The sequence below is a fragment of the Sebastes fasciatus genome, chromosome 2, assembly GCF_043250625.1.
Source record: "Sebastes fasciatus isolate fSebFas1 chromosome 2, fSebFas1.pri, whole genome shotgun sequence".
Taxonomy (NCBI): Eukaryota; Metazoa; Chordata; class Actinopteri; order Perciformes; family Sebastidae; genus Sebastes; species Sebastes fasciatus.
In genome coordinates, this window is record NC_133796.1 from 22,431,032 (window position 1) to 22,442,402 (window position 11,371).

An 11,371-nucleotide genomic window follows, 5' to 3' on the forward strand; every position below is an offset into this window, starting at 1 on the left:
ATGATTACCATTATATCTTCAGATGGCCCCTTTTCTCTTGTGAATGGCTGCTGCAATTTCTATCAGTTGTGGAGAGGAGGCTGTGAAACACTATTCCTCTGAAGGCTCCTCTGTGGAAAATTTGCAACTCAAATCATCAACAGCATTGTCCTCTGGCTCTAAAATTTCATTGTCTCTGAAATAGGTTTTTCTACGTCATTGCTGCAATATAGAACAAAGATTATTGCTGCATGGTGATTCTTTCAGTTCTGAAAGTCACTGTTAACAATGTCGTTGCAAATTTATCAGTCAGTAATACTATAAATTAAATCAATCAATACAGTGTCCATGACATCTTTGTACAAATAGTCAGCTGCCAGTTTGAGAGGTACACCTAGCTAGTGGTCGACCGATTTAAAGGCTGATATAATAATAATAGTTTACAGCAGGAAAACGCCGATAGCCAATTAATCGGCAGATATCTTCTTTACTTCTACAGCAGCCCAGTAGACTACTTTTGCATTCACCGTTTTTAATAAATAATTTTTTTTGTCACTCTGAATTTAAGAATTCATCAGAGAATATCCTGAAGTGTGATTTGGTGGATTACATCGTTGGAATATGTTCTATTAATTTCCAATGGGCGATGTGCTGTTCTGTGGCTTATGACTGGCCAGGATTACTTATGTTGAAAGTCCCGTTACATAGTTAAATGCCCCTCTTACAAACCATTAATGTTGGTGTAAGGAGGAAAGTGTGCGATTTCATTTTGTGAATGCATGGTTACCTGGCTGGATTATTTGGAAGAGAGATAGCCAAATTTTTAAGCAAGTTAAAGTAACAGTGAATGATTTATTTTCCTCCCTGTCTGCCTGTCTTGTATCGTGGACCATGCAAAATGGTGATACGTCCCTGTGTGACTGGTGGCGGCTGCGCAGCCATCGGCCAAACCGATTAATCGGTCTACTTCTACACCAGGCTAATAAATCCTACATGCATGAAGGTTATAGTGTCCAGTTGTTGTTTAAACTGTTTTAGAGAGGGTTTAATTCAACTTTTATGGTAATTTCGGAGGCTGCAGATGATGGTCTGAGATCATTAATGCTGACAGGTGTTTCTAATATTTTGTCCACCCTCCCTCACTGACATGTTTGAGCTTCTAACCTACCAAAATATAACATACAGATTAGAGGCAGCATATTAAACAACACTCACTGGCACATTAAAAGTTCATCATGCATGTATCAATACATGACTTGCACACGCCTCCAATCTATTGTATGATACAACTGCACTGCAAGTTGTACTGCTTTAATCAAGTTCCTATGACTTTGTGTGTCCTTGTAACTCTGCTAAGAAAAATCCAACAAACAATTACCAGTCCTCTGAACAGGCTACAAACAATCACACACATTTCACAATAAATAAATAAATAAATAAATAAATGTTAAATTGGGAAACTTGTTTCAAATCATGGTAGACCCTCTCCATGGTGCTGAGGGCCACACAATAACAAACTTCAGTAACGTTACTACACAAACAACTTCACTGAGGAAAAGAAGGTACATTAGTTTACCCAGTAAAAGCAAAAATAAACACATCAACACAGGTGACACCAGTAAAGTACAGCCTTATGTCTATACAGACAGCTGCAGCTGGACATTTAGCCAGCAGGAGAGCAGACAGAGAGGAGAGCTAGTGTGTGTTTGCTTCACTTACCTGCATGTTTGAAGACTTCATGGTAGCAAAGTGTTCAACAACCACCACATATCATTGCCCATTGGACTCGAGGTCTTCCACCACAGAGGACTCACACTTGGAAAACTTGCTAACTCTCCCGGTTGTTACATTTGGATAAGTTACTAACATTTTCATTGGTATAAACACGTTTTTTTTCGCCAGAGTCCAGACCAACAACCCTCACCTGCCTTCTTCCGACCTGAAACGGTTCCTTCCATGGTGGTGCGTTCAGGTGTTTTGGTGTAAACACATTTTTTTTCGCCATAGTCCTCCAGACCATTAAACTCGATCTGGCTTCCTCAAACTTGAAACGGTTTCCTTCATGGCAATATAGGACTATTTCCTATCACACATTGTTTAATAAAAGAATATTGACAGTTGGCCAATTACTTAATAAAAATGACAGTTTATTATCTTATAAAGAATTTCTTGATAATTCAATTCAATTCAAACTCTATTGCAGACTCAAGGTCCAGAGAAGAAAAAAGAAAAAAAGAACGACAATACATTACATATAATACATTACAAAACAGGAAGCACTATACAAAGTCATGATTAAAAGATATTAAAAATATAAATATAAAAAATATATATACATACGTCAATGCCTTACATATAAAGAACTATACCAGTGCCTCCACAGCTGGGATTGGTACCGTGTAGTGCTAAATCTGATGTTAGACAACCGCAAGATTATGTCATTCTCAGAGTGATTATATACAGTATACTCAGATCATTTGTCTTAGACCATAGAAATAAAATGTATGAATTTTGAAAATGGGCGTAGTTCCCCTTTAAATCATCATGTCCTAAAAGTAGTAAAATGCTCTAATAGCCAAATCCAGAGTTATGATGGACTGCTGTTAGCGAGCCAAGGCCGAGGGCTGGGAGGCGGGTATGCTACTGTGCTTGCTCTATGGCCCATTGGATTCGGGTAATTTTATACCAAGGAAGTCAAACTTTTTTTGTCTTTATGTGCCACTGAGTAAACTTTCATAGGAATGAACGTGGCCCCGCTTACAAAGCTTTATCCAGTTCTCTTTATACAACCATGGTCAAGACAAGATGAGCACATCTGCGAGCATAGCGAGCAGTCATACCTTTCTAACATAAAAGCAGCACTTTGACCCTCAGACCGCCATCCAAGGTCCTGATAGCTTTCTCTGTGATCTCTCGTTCCCAATACAATGGCCTAAGTCACTCTTTCAACTGTAAAATCCAACACGTTGTTGGTAATATATATATATACGCCTAACGGTGTGTGTACTTCATAACAAGTAACTAGCGTGCAGTAGGGCCTGTCATAATAGCGTGCACTGGAGGCCGTCATAACTACCTTAATCCCATTGGCAACATCACTCACTCAATTGTTTGATTTTTTTTTTTTTTTTTGCTAAAATGCCAGCAGTAGCCTGAACAAAAGGAGAAGGGCTGGCTTCCCTTGGCTTCTTGAAAGAAACGACTGATAAGTATTTAAGCCACTGGCTCAGTCAGTCTGGGTCACTTGATTTCAGTTTGTGCCCAGTTGACTGTTGGAGTTTCAATAGTCATGTTGGACAATTGGGGAACTTCACTTTAAGATACTTAATAATATATCCAACTGCCATTTATCATAAAATACTGACTGTAATCTTTAAAGAAAGAGAAGCTGTTGTAGCATTCCTCTTAATTTATTATAGTCCTCAAATCTCAAATACACCAAGACCACTGAAAACCAAAAGTACATAACTATTTAAAAATAGTTCCACTGTATCTTCTTTATTATGTTTCTTTATCTTTTTCTGTTTTCTTTCTTTGTTTTTCTCCTCTTTTTATGGTCTCCTTTTACTACAACCGAACACATTTATCAGCTTTCCCAATAATCTAAGGTGGCACCTCCAAGACGCAATAATAAATCTGTATTTGGAAAGAAAAACTTAAGATCATAAAACATGCCCGCAAATGCTGCACAATGCTACTAAAAATACTTCTGGGCAATTCTCACCTTGTAAATGTCAAGACCTATAATTTAAACCTTAAATTAATGTGAACACCTCCAGCTCACATAATTCAGCAGGGCTGGCTCACTGCAGGCTGGTGTCACAGGCGCGGATTAATGTAACAAAACTGAGCCACAAAATCGACTGTAGCGATGAAATGCTACTGTATTTATCTTGTGGCGTTTGAGCTGCGCTGCTGCACCTTCGAGACACAAGATCAGCTACAGGTTTATACTCACTAAGACTGTGGATTTCAGTTCAAGAGTGATGAATACTGAAAAAGCAGTTTATGTGTTTATTTTTCCACACCAAAGCAACAGGATACCAGCTACTAATTTCCCCACAAGGCCTCATTCAGCATGTTGGATTAATGCAGTATATCACAGACAAATGACCACAGACCTGTATCTGTATTATAGCATGAGATGGTTTGGCCATGTCATCTTTTTTTGACTAAATAAATGGTCAGGAGAAACTGTTGAGAAATTTGGGATATTTGTCATGACACATGTCACATACAGTACATCACCATTTGTCACTTTGATTTTTTCCCTCATTCCAAATAAAACAGGCTTTGTAGCATTGTATCATGCATCCAACACATCATGCGTCCAACACATAATGTAGCCCAGTGTATTTGTATATATCTACTGTTGATGATTAAACCGTATCATTTTGCTTGCTGTGTATTATTGTCTTGTTGGAGAAATCAACAATGGAAAATAGTCATTCAAATGTATTATCGTTTGCTTTCCATTTCGTAAAGACATAGGTGACATAGCCCTGTTTTTCCCCTTCAAATTGCAGCTCCCCTCTCTCTCCGCAGGGCTGTGGCCAACAGCTCGTTGCTGAGTGTCCAGAGAAATGTCAGAATGCCGACAGGTTGTTATCATCAGTGCCCTTATCTTCCCCTTGCAGGTGCACCGGCACAGAAAAAAAACAGCCAGCACATCCCGCCAGTCAAGGTTTTACGGCCTACTGCAGCAGACATGTAACTCTATCAGGTGATCAACTCTACACTCATAAAAGAACAACATGTAGCATATTCCAAGCTAAATTAAGAATAATAAAAGCTTTTTTTCTTTTTAAGTGGACACAGGAGTGGTATTGGTCAAAATTGTATGGCATGGTGAGATTGTGTGCAGTGATTGTATTATTTTCTTTTGACAGTGGGCAGTTGTTAGTTGGTGTGACATTTCACTCAGAACCACAACCCCATGTTACCATCAGATGAAAAATTAGGGGATGATCAAAGTCATAAGGATACAAGGTCTAGTGGTTCCCAACCTTTTTCCTTAAAGGACCCCTTTTATATCATTAAACTGAGGACCCCTGACTAAGTGACATATTTTATGGATATTTCACATTATATTCTATGCATAACAATAACAGTACAGAACAACTGATAAACAATGAACCGAAATAGTGAATGCAAATGAGTTACTTGGATGAGTTTTGAGCAGATTAATTCCTGTAAATATTGAATCAGAGACGAGTTTTCCCGTTATTCTTTAGGGACTTTTAAAGGGACTCTCTGTAAAAATCAGAAGATTCACAAGACTGAACGTGATTGACAGGCATCGTGTTGATTAACATAACATGAGCCAGATAAAACCACAATATCACTATATATTTCACATGCTTGGCAGTAATGTTAGCTTACCAAACAAAGATCCCTCCATGAATCAAAGGCCCGGCCGATGTTGATCTTAGTGTTAACTTTTCCTACTTCAGCCTCCCAACCGTGGTCAGATGGCACAGGGGAGACACCGTAGTCTTCTAGGCCGGAGTCGATAACGTTACTCACTCCGTCACTTCACTCAGCAGCAGGGAAACAAGACACAGGAAACCTCTGTTAGTCACATTCCTGTTTCGCAAGTCGGGCTTCACTGGATCTAATTTTTTTTATGTGCTTCCATGGAGTTTGTGTTGGAGTCTGAGTTGTGGTGGGGGTTGCTTGTTGGCGTTAATAGACTCATTTCTAACTGAACGTTAGCGACGGCTAAGGCACGTCAAAGCGTCCTTGACGTCACATATGTTTGATTTTCCCAGAAAAATGGGCCTTCAAATGTTCTTCACATTAAAAGCAGTTTACAGGCTGATAGAAGAAACCAAGAAAGTCTCAGAAGGTCTCATTTTTTAGGTTAGATTACAACCGCACATTGGCAATAAAAAACGATTTAGACATGTAAAAAGCTACATACAGTCATTTTAATACAATTATCTTTCTTTTTGGATTTTAACAATCATAATCGACTTCTTTTTTGACAATTTCAGTGTTTTCTTCTCCCTGACGTTTGGCCATTGTTCTATCAGCTCTTTGGTTGTTTTAACTGCATACTTTTCGAATGCAGGACGAGGCTGTTTAACAGAGAGGGAAGCCTCTGTGAATAGTTTGTGTTCAGGTCAACTGTATAATTTTGGAAAAACTTAAACCTTACAACCCTTAAAATCAAGAAAGCATTGCAACCCCCTGTGAAGCTTTGGCGACCCCTAGTGGGGGTCGGGACCCCCAGGTTGGGAACCAGTGGTTTAGGAAACATGAATGTCAGTAGAAGATTTTCAGTAGACGTTGGAATATTAGCGCTAGAGGAAAAGAATCATCAAAGTCATTAGGATGCATCCTTGGGGGACCATGAATGTCTGTGCAAGATTTCCATCCAGTAGTTGCTGAGATATTTCAGTCTGTGATTCTGCAATCCACAGATCACACAGGAACTATTTTTTGTTAGAAAGTAGTCACTATAAAAACATTGTTTCTGGAGAGACATATTGCTGCAGTTGATGAATTTTTAAAAGTGCAATTTTTCAATTCTGTGAGCACCACAAACCAAATTCTCGTCACCTTCATTTCAGAGATGAATGTCCCAAACCAAAACTGTCTGCATAGCACCGGAGTTATGTCAACAAAATTTTCTTTTGTAATTCGGATGAACCATCATTTTCACCTTTATTATTTGTAGTATTTTTCAAATATCAGTCCAATTGAAAAAAAAAAGCAAGGACAGGCAAGTTTTTAAAGGAGTAAAAAGAAATGTAAAGAAGTTCTAGCGAGCCAGCGCTGGGCTGAGGGACTCCACTTACATTTTAAGCATCCAAATCAAAGCATCATCATTTGTAAAAGAGATCAAGCAATGTTTCTGCATTAAAATTTAATTCAAACTTAATACAGGAAATGATGGGACCCTTTTTTCTTCTAAAGGTTTGTTTAATCTTCACACACATGCCAAAAAAAATCTCTTTGATCCTCTTCTCCCCTTTAATCAGGGTACATGCTCTCATGCCCCCCTCCCTTTTCTGTCTCTCATTCAGACTTGTTCCTCCTCAACCCGTCTGTCTCCTTGTACTGGTTTCATTTCTGTTGACAAAGCATTACAGAGCCCCCATGTCTTGTCTTGCCTAATTGGTCCATGTGGACTAATTTAGCATCTAATTACCAAGCTAGTTTTCATGCCTCTGAATTTTCAGGGTCGTGTTTTGCCTTTAGATAACTTTCCTCCCTCTCAAGGCTATAGTTGCTCACATTTCAATGAACCATACGACTAATTGTATATTGTAATAGCTATAAATAAAAGTTAAAATACAATAATGGCCATGACTTGGAAGCAAGACCTAAATACACCCACAAGTAGCAACATGGGGTTACAGGAGAGCTGGGCTTTTTATTTTTTTTTAAACCTATAAACACGTTTGAGCATGTCAAAATAGCTTGTCATTGAGTTGTGGTTGCTAATGCAACCACTGAGAACTTAAAGGTACAGTGTGTAGGTTTTGTTGGCATCTAGTGATGTGGTTGCAGATTGCAACCAACTGACTACCCCTCCGCTCACTCCTCCCTTTCCAAGACTGCGGTAACGCGAGCCACCGAGTGCAAAACCGTGGTAACGCCATTCGCCTTGTTTGGTTTGTCCGTTCTGGGCTACTGTAGAAACACGACGGTGCAACATCCTCCGTGAAGAGGACCCGCTCCCTATGTAGATATGAAGGGCTCATTCTAAGTTAACGAAAACATAATGATTCTTATTTTCAGGATATATTATACAAGAAAACATAGTTATGATTACTATATTCCGCTTCTGCTAATAGCTCCCCCGAAATGTTACACACTGTTCCTTTAAATGGCTCAGAGCTTAGATAGTTTTACAGCTGACTTACTTACAGTATGGTTAGATAATATACTAAAGCAATGTTGCAATACACGTTAATACATATTGAAATTAAAATTGATTTTGGTTTACATAAATAATTTTTAATATGACAAAACAAAAAACAAACAAACAGACAAACAAACAGACAGAGAGACACAGTATGAAAACAATATAACTTAGAATAAAGACTTTCTACAGACCTAAAACGGCTGAAGCTATAGCCTACCCTAGCCTACGTCTTATACCATCTTATCTCTTGTTTGGTGGTTGGGTTGCTAAATTGCTGGAATTACAAACTTCCAAACGAATTAAGCCTACTTTTAGTTCAGATGAACATAATCACCATAGTAGGCGAGCTAATGGAGGTAAATTTATATTGCCTGAACTGGAAACAAGAGCATTGAAAAATACAGTAATGATTGTGAGGCTATGTTGGGTTTATTTATACATGTCCATTGGTGACATACGCTACAAGGCACTAGCAATATCCATCACCTGTAAAGTGATCTATTACAATGGCTGATTTGGTGTTATGGTGTGCTGGACGTTATCTGTTAATGTAATTGAACCTCAACAAGAATAGCCTGTGGTTTGATGAAGCTCAAACACAATTTACACTATACCTACCATACTAAAGCCAATATTCTGAACATACATTTTTATATTTGTAGAATAAATTAGGCTACTAATGTTTTTGTGTGCTATAATTTCAGTCCCTAACTACAACTGTTCCATAGATTTCAGGAATGGAAACAAATTGCATTTACTGTCCTTACTGTAGACTAACAACATTGGTGTTGATTTGTGGAATGGGTTAGGTGATGGGTTGAAGCGGAGCACAAATATAAATCACTTTAAAAAGCTATACAAAAAAGATATTTTTGGGAGGTATATGGATGAGGAAGAGTTGTGATAAGGGTTGTGTTAAGGGTTGGTTTATATCTACTTTTTAACTCCGGATGGATATGTGGGTTGTAAATAAACTTGGGATGCTGTTCATATATTTAATTTGGGATGTAAATAAATCTGGGATAGTTTATATATTATATTATATTACCATTCTATGATATATGAGTTATTAGAGGAGAAGTGAGAAAGTGGTAGGAAAATATAAGCTTTACTTCTATCTACTCCTTTTCGGACACTATTACTCTTGTTTTGTTTGTTATTATTTTGTATCTGTTTTTATTTATTTTTATGTTCGAAATAAAGTCTTTCATTTATTCATTGTTTATTTCTGCACTTTTTGAGCAGGCTAAACTATTTCAAAATCTGTAATTTTACTTAAAAAAAACCCCAAAAACAAACTAATGCACCACCCCCCTGGCACTTTAAGTGAGCCAAATCAAACTTACCCAACAGGTGGATGCTGGGTGTGTCTACATGACACTTTCAGTGAGGCGTTTGAGGCCTGTCTGCTGCTCGGGAATGTTGAGCGCTCAGAGAAGTTGGACCTGGAGCAGATTGAGGAGGACGTCAGACAGGTGTTCAGTTTCAGACAGGTGAGTTCAACATGTGATATTCTCTTCTTAACGTTGTTTATTATTGTGTTAAATGTTTATCAATGTCCCTGTTGTTGTTGTTGTATTCTATATTCTGCTGTATTCCTCCTGTAGCCTGATGTTGTTGCAACCCCCTCAGCTCGTTTTTATTTCTTGTCATTTTTGTTAATGGTCTGACTATTGTCCTCTTTTCCTGTTAATTCTAGTAGCCTGAGGCGACACTGAGGAAGGTGGTTGTGTAACTGATATAATTGATCAGTTGTGGCCTTTGTAAATGCTGCAAATGTCCATCAATAGAAGAGGAATGTATTGTTGGTTTGGACAGAAGAGCTCTGTGGTGTGATGTGTAGCTGTGTGCCTATCGTTTACTAGTCTGAGTACATTTGAAATGCTTTTTACTTTTAACTAAGTAAATAATATTACTTGCACTTTCGTAACATTTATTTAAAGTAACAGTGGTTTTACTAGTTACTAGTAAAATGGTCTGGTACTCGTTATATCCGTGATAGATTTCCCCCTTAAGTATAATGTCTTCTTTATACATTAATTTGACCATTTTGTTTCTTTAACGTGCTCATTTCTCTCTTGTCATATTGACTATTAATCAGCTTTTTGCATACTTTAAGGTAGTAATTTGTTTTTGACCTCATACATGATTTGTGGATTTCAGCATCTATAATGTCTCTGAATTTTAGAGCCTTTAATTAGAGCTGGGGTCAGCAACCTGTGGCTCCGGAGCCACATGTGGCTCTTTAGATTAAAACAATTCTCCAATTGTAAAAATATGTAGCCTATACACTGAATAAAAAAACAAAAACCTTTTATCATTTCAGTCAACCAAAATGGGCGTAATAGCCTATGTACGTCAACAGCCGGCAATGCACAGTATCCTCTAATTTTGCCGAACCTCAATAGCTCAATAGGCTAGCTATGGAGTCTAAATCCCAATAAAGAAAAGTCTCTGAGGAAAATAGAGAATTAAATAGTGCGTGGACAGATTCAACAACAAAAAAAAGCCCTTTATAGACATTTCCAGAACAAGCACACTGGCAGCTTCCAGCCAAATGTCCTAAGATGTTTCTTCATTGTCTTCAATGTCTTTTTTGGCCTAAAATAGCTCTTTTGATAGTAAAGGTTGCTGACCCCTGAATTACAGCATACCTGTCCATAAAGCAAATGAAAATTACACGAGAAATACAATCTTAACATGACATGTTTGAAAACCATTATCACAGAAGATATTTCAAGGACACATTCGACCAACTTTGTTAAATAGACTAGATTTGTTAATTAGAAGTTCTGTCCTTAGTCAAAAGCAATTAACACGTAACTATTAATTACAGAACCTGCATGTACTAATTGTGAAAAATCAAGACCACACACACTCATCGGCTGAGAGCAGAGAAGAGTTATGATGCAAATTCATCAGCCGATGATGAGGGGAATACTGTGTGGAAGACTGAGGGAATGAGATGTTTTTTGTGCCTCGGTGTTTTTCTTTAGAGAAAGGGTATTAGATTGTTTGAGTGGTCTTAGTGAGTGACATATAGCCTACATGTCACACATTTCTGTGAACGAGAAGAATCAAGACCAGAGGAAACAGGTTTAATTTAGCTTCGGGATGTTCTGACTGGTCTATTGGAGATCCGCAGACACAGATGGATAGAAGACACTGACAGACAAGCTGAACTTAACTCACTTTCTGTGACTTAAATATAATGACAGTTCATGAGAGGCACAAACTGGAGGTAGTTTTGGACCAGTATAAAAAGAGAAATTTGTGGGTCAGTATTAGAGCTGGACTCGAATATTCAACTATTAGGTTATTTGTTCGATCGATTTTCAATTTAGGTATTCGGACATTAGTTTTTTAAAAATTTTTTTTATTATAAACCCTCAGGATAACGAACATGCATGAAACAAACCAAACCTTTTGGAAAACGTATTATTCAACAACAAATAACAATACAAACAATAATACTGTAGAATAACAGAATCCTTATTAATATATGCCTTTAAGTAA

The 11,371-nt window shown here is 37.8% G+C and overlaps 1 long non-coding RNA gene across 1 annotated transcript in view; it reads right to left on the reverse strand.

Annotated features, from left to right (window-relative positions):
- The window catches only part of LOC141762042 (uncharacterized), a 96,654-nt gene extending 94,663 nt beyond the window's left edge, over positions 1 to 1,991 (reverse strand). Inside the window, exon 1 of the long non-coding RNA XR_012592704.1 lies at positions 1,699 to 1,991. This is a non-coding gene — a long non-coding RNA (uncharacterized LOC141762042). The remainder of the gene's footprint in view (positions 1 to 1,698) is intronic.
- Positions 1,992 to 11,371: the final 9,380 nt, after the last annotated feature.